At 42.3% G+C, this 20,926-nt stretch overlaps 1 protein-coding gene across 1 annotated transcript in view; it reads left to right on the top strand.

The window, feature by feature from the left end:
* The window catches only part of WNT8B (Wnt family member 8B), a 659,832-nt gene that overhangs the window by 400,503 nt on the left and 238,403 nt on the right, over window positions 1-20,926 (top strand). The window lies entirely within an intron of this gene.

Below are 20,926 nucleotides of genomic sequence, written 5' to 3'. Positions count from 1 at the left end.
TCGGAAAATGAAGCCAAAACTGCATTTCTTTTGTTTTCTTAATAACATTTTTACTGTTTAACAGATATGTCCCCAAATGTCCAGTCTTGGGGAGGGGGGGTTGTGCGTTCAATCCTGTCTGCAAATGTTCAGCCAAATTCATCATACTAGTCAAAATTTATTCGCAGTTCATTTATTTGATGTCCTATAGTACTCAACATTCAACTTAACTATTGCGTAGCGACCTCCACACTATAAAATATATATATATATATAAAATATATATATATATACACATATATATATATATATATATATATATATATATATATATATATATTAAAACTTTGTTAAGGGGACGTTATGGTTTAGTTGCACTAATAAAAACCTATGAAATTCAATGAAAAAACGTTGTTAAAGGGATGTTATGGTTACAAGTAAAACCGAAAAACCTCCGAAATTCGCGAGTTATGGTAAGCTAAGCAACCATAACTCACGCCACCACCGTGCACTGCTAAGACTAACACCCAGGACATCAAAGATGACATCACAAATGGCAAATGATAAATGACATCAGAATTGAGCACACTATTCAGTAAAATGGCCACTCTGATACTCTAAGTATCAACCCTGATATTGGTCTATATATATAATAGTGCAGTGGTATGGCTCTGGGTACAAGTGACATAAAGGAGGAAAAAGCGAGCAGAAATGGGGACATTCAAAATTATCACTTTATTAATGTCTTTTAACATAGGGAATGGTGTCCTAACTGCCTCTAGACCTCAAGGTATAAAGGCCACGGTTGCAGATCCAAGAAAAGCCTTTTTAGGAGCCTCTAGTCCATTGCAAGCCCTACATTGGTCTTTTGTGATGGCTAGACAGAGTCGAGGTGGTCTACCAATGGCACAAATCATGGTTGGATGAAGAAACAGCTGATTTTTCTTTCTTATTAATATTGCGTTACACAGTTGTACAAAAAAAAATAACTTTTAACACAACAAAGCAAGATACACAAAAGAATACAGAAAGATAATCAACGATCGACCAAGCCATAACTCTCAATACATGAAGGGTCCATACAATCCACCAATATAGGAGCAATCTTTCTCCAGAAGATTGTGAAAAATATAATACACGATTCATTGTTTCCACTCATGATCAAAGACCACAAAGCTTCCCCTGAAAGAGCACACCTAAGCCCAGCTGCTTTAAAGGCAGTTAGCCTCAATTCCAATAACGGTGGACAGGCCAAAAATAAATGCTTAGTGGATACTAGTTCATTGTCTCCACACAAGCGACAGAGATGCCTATGTTTTGAAATGTTACCTGGTGGCCAAGAAGCCAGAGTGTGTGTGAATCTTGCACGTGCCACCTTGTCCCGTGCTGAAAATGTGGAGAAGGGAAGCCAACTTCTCAACCATGCTGACACATTCTTTCTTGAACACTTTTATTTTGCATACATTGTTATTCCACACCATTTGTATTTAGAAGTAAGGATTGGCAATATGTTTATTAGTATAGGTCCTTTTATTTTGACAGAGACTCCACTAGGACTCCGTTATTTATTATTTGGTGGTCATAGCTTGCTCCCAATCCTTAGATTCAGGTTTAGATAGGGGTTTAAACCAACCCATTTGAAGTTCAATAAACACCCTTGAACTCTGATCACTTGTGTCTGTCTTCACTGTTTGGTACAATGCCTTACTTACAGCAGGCAAAGATGTTTTGCCAGGGCATCTAGCATCACCAGCAGGCGATAGTTTCCAGGGTCATCATGATTGCCCTTTTTCAATATGAACACTATGATACTGTGACACAAAAAGGAAGGAACAGATTGAGACACACTAATCCAATGAATTAGCGAATCAAGCATGATGGTCCAATTATCAGTTTCAGCTTTAATGAATGAACTACAAATTCCATCTGGTCCGGGGGCCCTTGAGGACTTACTGCCCTAATCAGTCTACGTGGGGCATTTAGTGTACAGCCACTTAGAAGAAGACCCAACTATCAGCGACAACGTTGCCTCCCCATGCAAGATTTAGTGATGTAATCAACCCAGATGTGTTTCAGGACGCCATTGATATCCTGTGTCACAGGAGAAAAACCATTAATGACCCCCCCAAAATGTACTCAAATCATTTGCAAGAGCAAAAAGCACCAAAGAACCGCCAATGTAGACATTCAGGGCCTGATTCACAGAAGTGTTTTGTAATGGCGCAATCCCATAGGAAAACGCTCTGTGAATCAGGCCCTATGTGTGATATCTGTTTGTTCTCAGTCACTTGCGATTGATGTTTTTAATTTGTTTAGCCCACAAGACATGTTCAACCGGATAAGATGCCCACCAGGATAACCCACATAGGGCCTTATGCAATTCTCTTTTCTTAGTGACAATAAGTCTGTCAAAAGAGTGATGGTGGGCGATTTTTGGGCTGATTGCTAATCTTGCAGTTGTGCCTCTTTAGGCAAAGGTTGTAGAAAATATAATAGCAATGCACTCCACAAAATCATTAATGGCTAGTTTAGCAGAGGCAACTGTTAAATGCGGAGTCATCACCAGAGAGTGGTCCACAAAAGCCTCCAAAGATGCTCGTATGCGGGAAGGAACCTCTCCCAGCTTGCCATCCTTCCATTAGATGTGATTCAAAGCTGAGTTAACAGATAATTCCACCTAGCTCTGAAAGTGCTTTTCCTCTTAACTTTCTCATTGTCTGTGGGTACACCCATGCTGCACTGTTAGTTTTACGTGGTGCTGCGCATCCTGCATTGGAATTACTACATCAATAGAGCAGCCTTTCCTGCCCAGTAGTTCTGCTCGAACTACATTACCCAGCACTAACTGGGCCATAGAACGACGTCGGTGGTGCATTAGCGCTAGCGTGTTTGGCAAGCCGGTTAGTGCTAGGCTGTGCTTCCCAGAGACTTTATTGCCCATATGTTTGCCCAAACGGACAGCTGCTTCTTTTCACCACCTTGTGTAAGGTAAGGGCTTTTATTCACAAGGTGCCTTCAAGAGTTTTGCATTAGCAAATTCTCAAAGTAGGTCTGTCCCTTTGAGAACCTGTTATCAAACCAAACAGGCTGAGATTCTTGCAAAATATCAAGCATTGGCCCTTAGCCCCACCACTGAAACTGATACTCCACCAGGCAATCTCCCCTGCCCCTCTAATAGTCAGACCGATATAAAATCTGATGTTGACAAAGAAATCTTACCACAAAAGGTCACAACAGTAGCCTGTTCTACTTCTTTGGTGAGTGTTTCTGCCATTGAAAATTATATCCCGCCGGGAAATCTTCTTTGTAACTTTAATAACTCATCAGACTTAACTTTGGGCATTTCTAAAGAAACTCTCGCTAAAGGTCATCACACCTGCCCCTCTAACCTCATTGGCTAGAGATCACATTGTTGTACCACCAACTGGCACCATAGAAAAGGAAGAAATACAACCCAGCGCCCCACAAAGGGAGCACACCACTTGTATTGATCAACCCCAGGAACAAAATTCCCACCTATCAGTCAAAACTAGCAATTACCTTGATAACCCTCCTCCCAATAACTAACTCAACATCATCCTTCTTAATAACCGATCCTTAGTCCAACATGGAACCGAAGTGGCTGATTGAATCTCTACGTATAAATCCAACATGTTTGCAATAACCGAGACATGGTTGCATGACACTGCTCAGGTGTCTGCAGATGATACTGAGCCAATAGGTTATAAAATCTTTAGGACGGATCATACAGATCGTACAGAGTAGCCCTCCTGATGAAAGAATATCTTGACTGTCACCTCATAAACACCCCAAATCTTGAGGGTTGTGAACATTTGCTCATGAAAATGAAAGTAAATCATAATGTCTCTTACCTTGTATAGACCCCCACAGAATCTGCCTCTCTTTGAGGAACAGCTCATTGCATTGTTGAACAGCATAATAAATCCCAATTCCCCGATAATTATACTTAGGGACTTTAACCTATGGGGCGAAGATTCATCTGACCCCAAAGCCTCTCCCCTACAAACTGCCCTTGAAACCATCGGTTTCTGACAAATATTAAAAAATCAAACCCATCAAGGTGGCCTTACCTTGGATTGGATTTTGATCTGCAACCTATCTTGTATTTTTACTGACACCAAGGTTTGTCCTTGGTCGGACCACCATCTAGTTAATAGGTCCTTATTACTACATAATGCTCCTCCCAGACAGCAACATAAGCACAGAGTTCAAATGTAGAATCCTTAATAAATATTTGGCAATGGATTTATCCACCTTACTTTCCTCCAGGCTGAATACAGGAGAAATATTTGATGACCCCTCAGATCTGGTGTGCCACCTTCCCCTGGACATTAAGATTACCATTGACATTCTAGCCCCTGTTCAGACAAAGATAGTGAAAACCAAAACCACACAACAATCCTGGTTCAGTGATAGCATCCTGGAAGCAAGAAAAATGAAAAGAGCCCTAGAATGTTAATGGCATAAAAACCCTTGCCCCCTTACTCTAGGAAGATACAAAAAATCAGCACATGATTTCAAACAGACTATTTTGGAAGCAAAGGTACAAAGCTATAATGTGCATATTAACAATGCCAAATAATACTCCAATGAATTATTCAAAATCCTCAAGGAATTTGAAGTCACACCTCCCTGTTTCCACCGATTGTCAAAGACTCAACATGGTGTGAAGCCATACAAAACGAATTTCTGAATAAAACCGCTGGACATCAACTGAATATTGCAAATCAGCAGTGTCTTATGTTGCTTAATGATAGCTTGATTGACTCAAATACCATCACTACGCAGTACCCCACTCCAGTAGTCCCTTAATTCGATTTTCAAAGCTGCACTGAATCGGAAGTGGATGACATGATCATGAAACGAAAATATACTTCCTGTCTAGGAGATTTATGCCCCACCAACATCTTGAAAGATTCCTTGGAGGTTCTCACACCATGGATCACCAAGATGATCAATCTGTCCTTCAGGGGTGGGCTAGTGCCTGCCTCGTTGAAGGACGCCTGAATAACTTCCCTATTAAAGAAAAACTCATTAGATCCACCACAAGCAAATAATTATCGTCCAATAACCCACGTGCCATACCTCCTGAAAATCACTGTTTGAGTAGCTTATTTGCAGTTGCAGAGGTTCTTAGAGGACAATAACATCTTCGGTACCCACCAATCAGTCTTTAGAGCCTAGCATGGAACTGAGACGGCTCTCTTAGATCTTAAATCAAATATCGTAGGGATCATAGAAAAAGGCAACCAGGCATTATTAATGCTTTTGGACCACTCTGCAGCTTTCATCTCATTGACAATAACCTCCTTCAAGAAAGGTTGAGAAACATTGTTAACTAGTCAGAGAAAGTGACCCAATGGATTACATCTTTCTTGGGCCCTAGAACATCAAGGATATCTGTCGCAAATGGCAAGACCTCTCCTATTTCTACCACTTATGGAGTTCCTCAACATTATTCAATATCTACACTAGGCCATTACTGGACTTACTTGATGGACTGGGTGTTCAATACGCTAACTACGCAGATGACAACCAAGTTCTACTCGAACTGACTGGGACATACTCCACTGTTGTCAAGACCATGAACAACATCTATTCTGAAATCCAGGCCTGGATGACACGCAATTCGCTCGCATTAAACAATGAGAAGACTGAACTCCTTATCATTGTCTCAGGCCCTCGCCTTAAGAAACCTGACATCAAGTACTCCCATTTCTCCATCTTTGACAATTTGATCCCCGTCATTAAATCCGCGAAAACCCTGGAGGTCATTTTTTACACCAAATTGTCCATGAAACAACATGTTTTCAAAATTCGCTCTTCCAGCGGCTATGTGATCAAATTACTCCAATAAATCAGACCTTACCTTTTCATAAAAAACAGATCCTTGCTGGCCACTGCATTTGTCAACTCACGTTTGGACTACTGCAACAGCCTACTTATGGGGACCTCACAAGCTAATCTACACTGATTACAAACCATCCAGAACAGTGCACCGAGGGCAATCCACCGACTCTCCAAGTGTGACCATATATCGAACTTCAGAAAGAACCTACATTGGTTACCTATTAAGCAGAGAATCATGTATCAGGCATAAACTCCTTTCCCTTACCTACAAGTGCTAGAACGCAGCAGCTCCACAATACCTGATTAACAGATTTAACAGACTTACCTTCAGACAACTGACACCGACACTGCGTTCCAACAAAAATCCCACCCTGATTCAACCAGGCTACCGTCTGGAAACATTTAGAGGAACAAGTTTTGAAAACTGCATCCCTCGGGAATGGAATGCATTTCCTCCTGCCATAAGAGCCTTAGCCTCCTTGACGACCTTCAAGAAGTCCACCAAAACTCTCCTGTTAAACTTGGCAGATTAAGTAATGAAGTATTGCCCCTGCCCTCCCAACTCCTACTGATGATCCCTTTGTCTTGTCTTGTGTGCGCTCTGAGATCTGTGGGCATGTAGTGCTTTATAAAAATTAAAATAATAATAATAAATAATAATAATAATAATAATAATTCCCCTGACTGTATGAGTTCTGGAGTCTGAGGCAATATGTTAAGAGGAGCAACGAGGGGAAAGTGGTCACTTTCTTGCCGATGAACAATGAACATATCTAGAATCAAAAAGGGAGCATTAGCAATAAAGATATCATCCAGAATACTGCTGCAGTTATTCCTGATTTTAGTAAATTGATGAGGAGAGTCAGAAGGGGAAGCACCATTATTCATAGTAAATCCAGCAGAATAGAGAACACCAGTCAATTCTAGTCCCCTCTTGCATGAAAGAGAAAGCGTGTCATCAGCAACACGGGAAGATAGAAGAACAGCGTCCCGTTCTCATGGATTAGTGTACCTAGGGATTTTAGAATTAAGATCTCCTCACATGAGGATGGGGAGACGTCCTGTGAAATTACAAAAGAATGCCTCAATTCCTTTAAGACTGAATAATGAGGAAGTCTATAAGGAGGGTCATAAAGATTGTTAATGATAAATTCAGGTATACCTCCATTGCAATGGTTTCCAGTGAGAGTGATGTTCCCAATGAGGACATTGGCAGAGCGCTGTATGAGCTCCACTAACATCAAAGGTTTTTTCACGCCCAACAATAAGCCAACCTTCGGACCTGCTTGATGCCCTGTCAAGAAGTGCCAACCATCCACCACAAGCAGATGAGAATGCCAGGTCTCCTGAAGCGTCACCACGGAAGAGTATCAATGTGCTCCAGGAGCTCATCACCCTCAAATAAGTGAAGATACCCACTAGTGTTCCAAATAAGGAGCAGAAAAGAGGGAGTATTCCAAGCAGCTAAGAGCTTGTTTTCCCATGCTGTTCAATCGTCTGGGCTAACCATGCCCAATGAATCTCCCCCCTGATGCTTAAACCTGTGACCCAGTCCACTATGGCAAACTTGGGGCAGAGGAGAATCTGTGTCGGTGTTTGGAATCATTCAAATTGCCTGAATCAACTGGTCTAAATCTTATACCGTAATCAGCCTTCGCAACTGTGCACTCATAACCTCATTGGTTAATAAGCCCATAATGGTCCATGATGTACATAAAAGTGCTGTCCGCAAAGAAATAAATAAATGAGGTTGCAAAGCAGACATTTTCACATATATCAATGATCCTTATATCGTTACTTCATAAAAAACAAAGGGGAATAATGCTATGGAATAAGTCAAGTAAATTCACTCGGTTTTAAAAAGGCCACTACCATCACAAAATAAACTCCGATTACAAGGAACAGTCATTACAATGGGTGTTATCCCCGTTAAAACATGACCCTGCTCAATTTGAGTTCAAACATGCTGGTTTAGCCTCAAAGAAGGTAAAGGAGTAATGGTAGACAGGGTAGTTGCAGCCACAAGACTAGCCGCACATGAGGCAACACCCAAACTGTCTGTGCAAAGGCATTACTTGTAGACCTCACAGTTCCCAATGCTGTAGATTCAGGCTGAATGGCGAAAAGGGATTCCAAGTTATGTGCAGACTCCTTTTCCACTACTGACGCTTTAGCATTGTTTTTAGGCGTATGAGGAGAGGAAAATCATACACTTTTGCCACTGCATTTTTCTAAAGGAGCAGAAGACTTGTGAGATAAAGCCCTCTGCTGAGAACCAATTTTAGCAGAATGATTAGTTGGAGAAACAAAAGAAGACAATGTGCAACAATGTTCGGAATCAAGATCCATTGTTGTGATTTCCTCATCACCTCAGTCAGAAGTGGCACAGTTTGACAATGGTAAAACCCTCTGTGAAAGTTATTGCGAAGGGCCTTTAGGTGGAACGTTTTGAAAGATAGGGTACGGTGTGGGCGTGATCACATTGCCTTTTCTCTTTCTTCTAGTCGCGAGTGGCTCATACATCAAGGCCTGTTTGATGATCTTTCATTGTCGCCTCTTGTATTGAGCCGCCATTACCAAGGAAACAGGGGCTCCAAAAGCAGCCTCCGCACTATTTCCTTCCAATAAATTGTTAGTTTTTTTGTTGAAATGCAATCGTTCACATAACATAGCAGATAATGAGACGATTAGAGAGCGGACGTCATCCATAGTTGTTACGTGAGTTTTAAAATAACTAAAAAAGACATAAACAGTATCCATAGTCTTAGCAAGCTGGGTGCCCTGAGAGTCAAGTTTACAAGCAATTGCGTCACATTTAGCTGTGAGGTCCGAAAGTACTGTTTCTAAAATATTAAACATAGCTGCAGATGAACCACTCACGTCAGCCGACACTGGCGAAGCAGGTTAGTAAGCAGGAACTAAGTCAGATGTTAATATACCATTTAGCTGGGGTGTTTGTGTAAAATGATAAGTGCTTGAAAGGGTGGCACACAAGTTACCCTTGACGAGGAAGGAGCTTTGGTCATATTATCAGACTCCAGATCCACTCTCTTCATTACCGCCAAATCGATATTATGTTGGAACGAAGACTGCACTTCAGATGGTCTGGTAGCAATGTTGGGCGTTATTTTGGCAGTGGCCACCTTCAAGATGTTCATTCCGTGTCCCCCCAAAGCACTCAACCACTCCTGTTGTGTACCCAACAATGGAGAGTAAGTAAGCCAATGGTTATTGGGTTGAGGGCAGAAGTTTTTGACCGAATCAGGGACACAATGGGAGAAGAAACAATGGAGGGTACTGGAGGAGTAAAGCCTGTTAGAGCCCCAATCACTGTTTCAATAGTCTTAGTCCCTAAACACGAAAGTGAGCTCGAAAGTTCCTCAGATAAGCCCACACTAAAAGCAGGATCAATATCTCAGTTAACCGTGTCATAGCTATGAACTGAAAAGAAATCTGTGATTTTCGGTTTAAGCGGGGTACCCTTATGTAAACTCCCCAAATCGGCAGTTCTTTGTGGGTAAGCCCGAGTTGCTTGTCTGGCATTGTTTGCAGGGACAGAGCAATGGGCAACATCTGATGGAGTTACGGCATGATCGTCAACACAAGTAACACAAGCTAGGTCAAAAACCTTGTCAAACAAAGAGACAGTCAAAACATGGTTGGCCATTAAGTCTCATTGTACAAAGGCCGCCCGCTTCACTAGCCGTGATGCAGAGGCTCCGACAGCTTGTTGTATTGCATTGTATTTTTTATTTTTATATAGCGCCTTAATCCAAAGCATTTTACAGTTTAACAACAAGAATATATCGAACATGAACAGTAGAAGCAATAATAATATACATGGATCAAACCAGAAAAAACAGTATGTAGAACAATTTGCATATGAGGATGAAGAAGAGAGGAGGGTGTGGGGAAAAAAGGAAGAGGGAGAAAGAGTAGGGAGTAAACTGAGTAGTAGGAAGAGAAGAGAATTTAGGAGGGACGGGGAAGATAGTATTAGAGGGGGAGAGCGAAAGGTGAAAGGGGAAAAGTTGTCAGGGTGGGGAGTGAAGAAGGAGTGATTTCAAGGAGGAGCAGAAGGAGGAATAGGAGGGGATGGAGTGGATAGAAAGAGGTAGGGAGTTCCAGTGTATTTTTGCGAGGAGGTGAAACTCAGAGAAGGAAATCCAAAGAAACAGTCCAACCAATGCAGATGAAATTCCAGATGAAAAGATATCTCAATGAAGGACGAGACTAAAACTTCACAAGTCTAAAACCTCAAAGTCAAATTGTGCTCATATGTTGTTCCTCTAGAAACGGTGTTAAAGGCAGTCACCACCGTTACTCCGCGGTAGGAGCATGCCTTACCATGCCAGCAGCTGTACCACAGTTCACCGTAATACAGTTTATTACCTGCAAAAACCAGGGTTAATGACTCTCACCTGCTTTAACCACGAAAAAGCCACAGCACAGCGGGCAATACGAACCTGAGCATCAGCAAGTGCCGGCAGCCAAGCCCCTTTGCAGTTAGTACAGGGACTGCAGAGCTGCGCGCCCCTCTCTCATCTCCTGTTTTACTACAGCACCGTTTGGGAGGCTAAAGGAAAGGACCATCCCAATGTGCGTACATCACGTGTCAAGCCGCACTGCACTCCTCAATACCCGTAAAAGCCGCTTCCGACACTCAGCATGAATGCTGATTCAGTCTAAAATTATTAGCAGGTGATTTGTTATTGCTTGTTCAAGGCAGCAAGTCACTCTAGAAGGTATGGGATCATCGGCAAGAGTGTCCAATTTAATGGCTGGACTGGATTCTCTGGGGCTAGATGTGATGAACCATAGCTCAGAGCACAGGCAAAGGGAAAGACGGTTTGCATCAATAGCAAACATTGCCAAAGGCAGCACCTTTTGGCTCAGAGCGTAGTGGGTCCTTTCACCTTCATGGAAAATGATGCTTGCCATGCTTTTCCCAGCCAAGTTAAATACTTAGGAGGGGTTTTGGAGGACCAACCACAGTCTTGGGCAGGCTCCCTGTGCACCGGCAGTCTTCTGTGGTTAGTATTCTTTTCTCCCATGCGTCACTTGGCTTGTCCTCCAGTAGTGGCTAGGAAGGGAGCCTCCAGCTCTGCTACAAATCCTTTCTTCACCCTATTCAAGGGGCTGTAGGAAGCTGTAGCTCCTCAAGCCTTGTGTTCTGATCCTCCTTCTTTAAGAGGATTACAAAAGATAGTTCTTAAAGATGGTTCGCTAAAATGGGGATTTCACCCCATATATAGTCAAATACTAACAGATGATTGGTCCTTTTTCAAGCCCCTGGTTAAAGGCCCATCTATGTCTATGTCAAAGATTGTCCCTTCTCTGTTGTTTCACATCCCCAGTCCTTAATGTACAGAAGCTGGAGTGGAGGGTCTAAGAAGGAAAGTATGTACAGTAAAATCCAAGATGATCAAAGACTTATCCTTTTAGGTTTCTGTCCTCTTGGATTCAGGGAACCTCCCTTCCTCCTTGTTTGCCCTACTTAAAGGGTCTCCATGCTATTTATCTATTCTCAAGTATGTCCCTTTGTCTTGTAGCTTCACTGAAGTGCCTGTTCCTAGCCCTAACACCTGTAGAACCCAGTCTCAGCTCCTGGGAGAGGTGTCAGTTCTCTACCGAAAGAAGAATATATGTCCTGGGTGTAAGGGGGCCTATGTGTTGTGGGAGCATCTTCAAAGGCAGAACCCTCCAGGCGATGTCTCTTTCATCTGTATGCCAAATAGAAATTCAGAGTGGGCATAGCGATTTTTCGAGAAAATTTGGTTTTTGCTGTTTACTATAATACCTTAATGAATTACTATAATTCTGTTTTAACAAGGTATAATGTTAGCTTTACTTTAGTGCTGTCCCTAACTATCAAAATCCATAAATTTAACAATTAACATTTGAAGGCTGCTTGTTCACCCTCATGTGGATTCATGTTTTTTATTCCACAAAGATTAACTTTATTTCTAGAGAAGCTAGCAATGCATGTTTGGGGGACCTGTCTAATGTGGTCAGGGATACTCTCACCAGACTGAGCACTGCTACCATATTGATAGCAGGCTTGCCAACCAATAACAGGTTTCCACTCTGTAAGTGAACACATAGTCTGTGTCTTGAAAGTGTCACCTCAGGCTGCTAAAGACGAATTGAACTTGAGCCACCTGTTAATCATTTCATACCATATGTTCTCTTAGGTTCTAATATTAGATTAAGAAGGTAAGGGACACCAATAGACGGCTGTATGGTATAAAAAGAGTTTACTTCGTGCCGATAAAGCTTTTAAAAGTAAACTTCCATGAAAGGCTGCTGCTTAGCCCCTACATGTGCACATTTGTGCATAGATTTCTCGGAAAGGTGGCCAATTCACATTGCAGCCACTGAGATGCTTGGAAACTGTGCAAAGCAGATGTATACGTGTGCGCACTATATAAATGGCAGTGATTGGGTTACACACTGCCCAGGTATATCTTACAGTACCTTTTCAGCAACAGAGCACATGCGAAAAGGGCGACTGTGTAGCAGCCCCACATTCGTGCACGGCATCCACCTTTGCTTTGAATGTCAAAATTCAAAAAGCTCATGATTTCCCCCTTGCAGATGATATTCTGCTATTGTGGCACTGTACACAAAGATGATAAGTGTGTGCATAAAAGCAGCCAGTGCTGTTCACATGGCAAAAGCAGAGGTCCGGGGCATTCATGGGCTGGAATCTGGGTCCGATATAGCCTTGAGTGTTTATATGATGAGAATCGTTTTAAAAAAAGAGTCTCCTCCAAGTCAGTCATTCGATATTTATGTGTTGACTGGATTCGTGACACACTTACTCATAATGTTGTTCACACATGGATACAAATTTCGAAGCAAGAAGAATTGACCTTCCTTTGAATAAGATATCCTAGAGGAATCATTGCTTGTCTGAGTTATAGATGTACTTCAAGATTTTGGGGAATAAGGATTAGCGTGTTCACCCTGGTGTGATTTCAACAAAGGCTAGACATATCATATGGTCCAAAGTATTTCCAGACATGAGGGATGATCACTGTGGAAAGGCCAAGAATGGGTGGTCTCCAGCAGCTAGATATCTGGATATAACAGTTCTACCTTACTTAGTGCGTATCCCACTCTTTGGCCACAGAAGATTCATTTCCTGGTAGAGGCTTGATCAGCTGTACCTCTAGCTAAATGTGACACAATGGAAAGACATTATGAAACTTTACCCATGTGTGCATGTGGTTCATGGCTGCTAGAAGGTACTAAACATGTTTTCCTATTCTATCACTGGTACCACAGATTGAGATAGAGGTGGTTGGTGCCTAGAATTATTGACACTCATTTTGTGATACATAGAGAAGCTCCCTTTTATCTTTTAACCCCAATGTATCGGGCAATTATATTAAATGTAGCCACATATGTATCCCACATCATTAGGGAGAAACTCGTCCAAAACCTTAGACTTTCTGTGAAACAATTCCTACACATCGATCTGGTTATAGTCCCTAAATCCTAAAATGGCAGCCTGACTAGTCGATTTGCGAATGACCATTGAAGGGCGAGGTAATATAGGAAGACTATATTCTTCAAAGGTGCGTTCCAATCCTCAGAGTCGAACTGGGAAAAAAAATAGACTCAGACATCCAAAAAAGGGTAATTCATTACTTTTCAAGAAAGACTGTGTGAATAGCCCCTGGAGGTGAATTGTTGGGGGGGAATGGGCACCATTATAAGTAGTGTGGAATTACCAATGGTAATTCTGCTATATTCGATTACAGTCCCTGACAGATTACCACTTCAAAACTGGAGACACATGCATCCGATTCTGAGGCGGTACCATTCGTCATTATGGGGGCCCATAGGACGTTGTTGGGGTTTACCAGAATTCCATTCCAGTCTGTGGAAATTCTGCCACTGTCAATTTACACATCTTTTCAAAGTAAAGTGGAGGAAAAAACCTCCAGCCAAGTTCTGCAGGTGTTTCCTCCACTTTCCCAACAAACTCGGAATCGTGTTGTGCGCTAAAGGGGGCAGTTATGCCACTTGTGCCACTTTTTTAGCACTCCACCCTGTTCTTAATGAGGGCCAATGTGTGGAAAATAGAGCATCATAACAATAGCATTGATCAAAACTATCCGCTGCACTGTGTACGAAGTTCTTAAAGTAGCCGGCAAAAGTGGCCCGTGGTGCTGTTGTAACATCCTTTCGAGCAATGACCTATAGGCCAGTCAGAAGGATGCAAATCATGGAGATATTCCTTTGATAAGATTAATTGGGGGTCCTTTGGGGGTGATGGCTATACCACACTGGTAGATCTGAACAGGAAAGGCAATTTCCATCCCATTCAAGTTTATGAAATCCTCTTATTACACATTTTTGAAGGGACATGCTCTTAGGTATTCCACCCCTGCTACAGTGGTCTAAGGTCAAACAACGGTCTGCTTGTTTGTCAAGTAACCACTTCACCATGTCTAGCACCCTAAGTGGCTCCACTTCATCTGCATACATACACCGCCGAGGAAGGGTTCTTTTGTTATACACATGCTGTTTGTCCTCAGATACAAAAGGAGCTAGGCCGCCAGGACAGGCATTAATTCGGAATACGTGGGCCTGCATTCTTCTGTGACAAGGGCCTATTCAACCTCTTCCGCGCGGAGCCTGTGTTTTCACACATTTGCCTGTTCACTTGATTCGAGAAAGATCTTGCCTCTGTTTCCACTCTTGGATTAAAGCCAAAGGACTGGTACACAGCTAATTTATCCTACTCGAATCTATTCTATTTCTCTGCGCTATTCTCAGTGCACAAGGCTATGCAAGTTATACCCACTTTATCTGACATGAAGGCAAGTTGTGTTATCACACGACTGAAGAAGATGCAACAGGAGGCACGTCTGGCATTATAGCTACACTGAGAGGTCAATGCACCTAGAGGAAGCCTGATCATCCCATTCCTACTGCATATATTAATTCAAGTCAATTTGTTAAGTTCCATAATTGAATGATTTAAACCACCTACAAGCAATTTCCTAAAATTGTCTCTATTAGCTCGTTTTTCCGTTAAAATCAAAAGCAAACTAAGAGCCAGCAACTGAAGGTAATATTCATGATGTGTGAAATAAATGGGATTTCAAGCAAACCAATACAAAAGAACGTTGGTGTTTAATGTCAACATTTCAGCTACTCGGATGTTTGGAAACTGTGCACAAGGGTATATGTGTGCACACTATATAAATAGCAGTGATTGGGTTACACACAGGCAAGGCCAGAAACCTGTCCAGGTATATCTTACAGTACCTTTTCAGCAACAGAGCACATGCGAAAAGGGCGACTGTGTAGCAGCACCACATTCCTGCACGGCATCCACCTTTGCTTTGAATGTCAAAATTCAAAAAGCTCATGATTTCCCCCTTGCAGATGATATTATGCTATTGTGGCACTGTACACAAAGATGATAAGTGTGTGCATGAAAGCAGCCAGTGCTGCTCACATGGCAAAAGCAGAGGCCCGGGGCATTCATGGGCTGGAATCTGGGTCCGATATAGCCTTGAGTGTTTATATGATGAGAATCGTTTTAAAAAAAGAGTCTCCTCCAAGTCAGTCATTCGATATTTATGTGTTGACTGGATTCGTGACACACTTACTCATAATGTTGTTCACACATGGATACAAATTTCGAAGCAAGAAGAATTGACCTTCCTTTGAATAAGATATCCTAGAGGAATCATTGCTTGTCTGAGTTATAGATGTACTTCAAGATTGTGGGGAATAAGGCTTAGCGTGTTCACCCTGGTGTGATTTCAACAAAGGCTAGACATATCATATGGTCCAAAGTATTTCCAGACATGAGGGATGTTCACTGTGGAAAGGACAAGAATGGGTGGTCTCCAGCAGTTAGATATCTGGATATAACAGTTCTACCTTACTTAGTGTGTATCCCACTCTTTGGCCACAGAAGATTCATTTCCTGGTAGAGGCTTGATCAGCTGTACCTCTAGCTAAATGTGACACAATGGAAAGACATTATGAAACTTTACCCATGTGTGCATGTGGTTCATGGCTGCTAGAAGGTACTAAAAATGTTTTCCTATTCTATCACTGGTACCACAGATTGAGATAGAGGTGGTTGGTGCCTAGAATTATTGACACTAATTTTGTGATACATAGAGAAGCTCCCTTTTATCTTTTAACATCAATGTATAAGGCAATTATATTAAAATTAGCCACATATGTATCCTGTGTTGTTAGGGAGAGTCTCGTCCAAACCCTTAAACTTTCTGTGAAACATTTCCTACACATCGATCTGGTTATAGTCCCTAAATCCTAAAATGGCAGCCTGACTAGTCGGTTTGCGAATGACCATTGAAGGGCGAGGTAATATAGGAAGACTATATTCTTCAAAGGTGCGTTCCAATCCTCAGAGTCGAACTGGGAAAAAAATAGACTCAGACATCCAAAAAAGCGTAATTCATTACTTTTCAAGAAAGACTGTGTGAATAGCCCCTGGAGGTGAATTGTTGGGGGAATGGGCACCATTATAAGTAGTGTGGAATTACCAATGGTAATTCTGCTATATTCGATCACAGTGCCCGCCAGATTACCACCTCAAAACTGCAGACACATGCATCTGATTCTGAGGCGGTACCATTCCTTATTATGGGGATCCATAGGACGCCATTGGGGTTTACCAGAATTCCAGTCTGTGGTAATTCTGCCAATGTCAATGTATCCATTTTTTCAAAGTAAAGTGGAGGAAAAAACCTCCAGCCAAGTACTGGAGGTGTTTCCTCCACTTTCCCAACCAACTCAGATTCGTGCTGTGCGGTAAAGGGGGCAGTTATGCCACTCGTGCCACTTTTTTAGCACTCCACCCTGTTCTTAATGAGGGCCAATGTGTGGAAAGTAGAGCATCATAACATTAGCATTGATCAAAACTATCAGCTGCACTGTGTACCAATTTCTTCAAATAGACCACAAAACTGGCCCCTGGTGCTGTTGTGTCAGCCTTTCGAGCAATGACCTATAGGCCAGTCAGAAGGATGCAAATCATGGAGACATTCTTTTGATAAGATTAATCGGGGATTCTTTGTGGGTGATGGCTGTACCACACTGGTAGATCGGAACAGGAAAGGCAATTTCCATTTGTAATTGTTTATTTGTAAAGTGCTTATATATAGGTGAAGTGCTTCAAAGCTCTTCAAGGCGGGAATGGAACAAGGGTCATTCTTAGACCTTGAAGTTTCAGAATAATCTAACAACAACAAAAAATGACTAGCAAACTAGGCCTGACGCCATTACTACTAACGCAAGTGCATGACAAGAAGGAAGGAGAGAAGGGGTGTGGGGTGGTAAGAACATACAAGTTCAGGAAATCCTCTCTCCTGTTTATTGCACTTTTTGAAGGGACATACTGTTAGGTATTCCACCCCTGCTACAGTGGTCTAAGGTCAAACAACGGTCTGCTTGTTTGTCAAGTAACCACTTCACCACGTCTAGCACCCTAAGTGGCTCCACTTCATCTGCATACATACACCGCCGAGGAAGGGTTCTTTTGTTATACACATGCTGTTTGTCCTCAGATACAAAAGGAGCGAGGCCGCCAGGACAGGCATTAATTCGGAATACGTGGGCCTGCATTCTTCTGTGACAAGGGCCTATTCAACCTCTTCCGCGCGGAGCCTGTGTTTTCACACATTTGCCTGTTCACTTGATTCGAGAAAGATCTTGCCTCTGTTCCCACTCTTGGATTAAAGCCAAAGGACTGGTACACAGCTAATTTATCCTACTCGAATCTATTCTATTTCTCTGCGCTATTCTCAGTGCACAAGGCTATGCGAGTTATACCCCCTTCATCTGACATGAAGGCAAGTTGTGTTATCACACGACTGAAGAAGATGCAACAGGATGCACGTCTGGCATTATAGCTACACTGAGAGGTCAATGCACCTACTGGAAGCCTGATCATCCCATTCCTACTGCATATATTAATTCAAGTCAATTTGTTAAATCCGTAATTGAATGATTTAAACCACCTACAAGTACATGTCCATCTTGTGTACTCTAATTGCCTAAAATTGTCTCTATTAGTTTTTCCGTTAAAATCAAAAGCAAACCTAGAGCCAGCAACTGAAAGTAATATTCACGATGTGTGAAATAAATGGGATCTCAGGCAAACCAATACAAAAGAACGTTGGTGTTTAATGAAAAGTAATTACGTTACATAATTAAACCAGTCTAATAACACTCATAAATGAGGCACAGCTCATAGACCCAAAAGACCTTAGTACTACATTTTGATCCACATCCCTCCACTTGCAGCAAGTTACAACTACTCAAGCTATATACTGCAGAGTGAAATGCAAACATATATACTGAGGCGTTATAGCTCACCCGTTGAAATGCATACATTGTATACTGAAATCTGTATGTTGCATACTTAGCTAAAAATATTTCATACCTAGATGTGTGCACAGTATATTGGGCTGCATGCATTATATATTGAAATAAACACTGTGCCCTGAGATAAATGCATTTTAAACCAAGGTCAACACACAGTGTATTTAAACAATAATCATACATTGAAATACATAAGCACACTCTGAGATATATGCATGTACACTGAGATTTGTATGCTTTCTATCTTCTTATTTATTATTGTTTCTTATTAATTTTATTAAGGTGTTATATTGTTAATTAAACCTTTCAAAACTATATTTCAACAGCAAGAAGAAAATTGAATAAAAAGAGAAAATACTTATTTTACATACATATAATTAAAACCATTCAAACGCTTTCTAAATTGCATAACCTTATTTTCAAGGGAAAAAAACTTCTTGTATACGAACATGCATATACAGTATATTAAGATCCATGCAGTATGTATAAATATGTACACATAATACACTGAGATACATATATTGGTTACTGAAATGTCTATAGAGTATATTGAGATGCCTACAATATATATTGAAATATAAACACTGTTTACTGAGATAGAAGAATTGCATACTGCGATGAATACAGGGAATTTGTCTCTTCTCCCAAAGGGGGAGCCACCCCCTTTTGGACTACGTAGGTGAGGCTGCTGCGCAACACCTTCCATAGGGGACAGGGCAAACGTGATCCGATTGGGGTGAACCGCCCTCTGGGGACACAGAATATCGAAGCAGGGATTCCCTTTCACCTCCCTTCACTACAAAGTGCCAAGCATTCATTGGGTATATGGGGACTAAGCAGGGTAGCCATGTGCAGGGTCCCTTTAAGTTTTGGTCTCTGACACATATGTGTTAAAATCTCAGTCTAAAGCTGAGAACCAATGGGTTCTCTCCCTCCACTCGAAGGAGTACACCAACAGAGAAAGCTACAGGGAGATCAGCGAGATGTGGGAGACATGGCATGTGCTGCCACACATTGGAGGAAGACCGACCTCATGGGGGCATAAGGGAAAAGCCATCCACCCGGCGTGATCAGCAGGGAGCCGAAGCAGCTCATGGAACTCTGCCTCTTCCCTGACAATGGGGGCCCCTCTGAGCCCGGGTCTACCTGGAGAGGAAGCCTCTTCCTAGGTTGGAAAACGTACCAACGTCATGGTCCTCCAACCTAGGAAGAAAGAACTGAGGTGAAGCAGCCGACCACGCAGTCTGGAGCAAAGATGAGAATGTGGGTTCACGCCCACCAGGATGACCCTGCTGTTGTGGATGTGGTTCCAAAGCCCTACTCTGTAGAAGCTCTGGAACACGACGTCTACGGGATTCAAGGGAGAAGGGTCGGTGGGTGTCGAGATAAGGGGAAAGAGCTGTTGCTATGCTATTGTTGCGGTCCCCAATAAACCCACTTTGAAACTCACCTTGTGTCAGTGCTGTATGTCCACGACATAGATTGGCAACGAGGAGGTGAGCTGGAGGCCGGGGAAACTCTATTGCCAGCTGCAGGCTCATGGCATGTCGGATGTGGGGTCCTGCTTAGCTGATGCCCACAACTCCGCCATCAACTCCCTGCCACTGAAGAGGAGCAGCAGTGAAGCTAAGAACTAGGACTCACCGCACCCTGACTGGAGGGATTTATTAAGGATTATAAAGGAGGCCCCCAAGTATAACCACGGAGCAGCTCCCAGAGTGAGTGCAGCGCAACCAGACTCTCATGAGCTGTACGTGCGTAGAAGAAAGGACCTTACGCACAATGTGAGAAGCGTCCAGTCTAACGAAGGACCCATTATGAGTTCACAATGCAACCAGGCGACACTGAAATAGAAGACCAGAAGCGGTCAGACAGGCATTGTGATGGTGGAAAATAGAGTTTGAAGCACAACACTGCAAATTAAGTAAAGCTGGACCAGCTAATAATACAAAGGGAGAGCGTAAAAAATGAAAGCCTCTCATACAAGACCAAGTGGAAATACTGTTGTGGAGTAGTGCAATTGGAGGAAGAACACATTACAAATAACCCATTTATGATCAACCCTCAAATCCACAGAAAAAAAAGTAAAGGAAAAAGGACAAAAAGGCAGCCACGACAGTGAGAAACACCAGTGTGGACAACATGCAGAACCTATCACCACCCTGCCCTTTCCTTGCTACTCCAGGCGAACCCCCAATTCCTTGGGAACAATGGTCAGACTCCTTTCAAGTATACTTATGAGCAATTGGAGGGGCAACATTCAGAAAAGACCTGCGAGAGGCATCACCTTTGGAATTGTCTTGGGAGTGAAGGTCTACGGATATTCCGCACCCTTCCAGATGTTATTGTAAAGGAAGGTTCTGGAGACTCTACAGCCACATCATCAAAGAAATATGAAACAGCTATGGCCAAGTTGTAGTGACCCTTCAGTAACAAAACTAATGTGGTATTGGAACGATACTATTTTTTTTATGAGGAAGCAAAACAAAGGAGAGTCAGTGGACAATTACATTGCTGAATTAAGAGGATTAATCGCAACCTGTAAAATTTGCTGGAGTAGCTGACAAATCCATACTTGTGCTGCATACTGTAGATCTGCACACTCAGCAACACCTATGGCAAACAAAAGACCTTACTCTCAATCAAGCGATAGACATTCCCAAGACGATAGAACTGGGAAACAAGTGCATAA

The sequence above is a fragment of the Ambystoma mexicanum genome, chromosome 8, assembly GCF_040938575.1.
Source record: "Ambystoma mexicanum isolate Mex_15411 chromosome 8, UKY_AmexF1_1, whole genome shotgun sequence".
NCBI lineage: Eukaryota > Metazoa > Chordata > Amphibia > Caudata > Ambystomatidae > Ambystoma > Ambystoma mexicanum.
The sequence above is the reverse complement of the archived record's forward strand: the minus strand, read 5'-3'. Positions and strand labels throughout refer to the sequence as shown.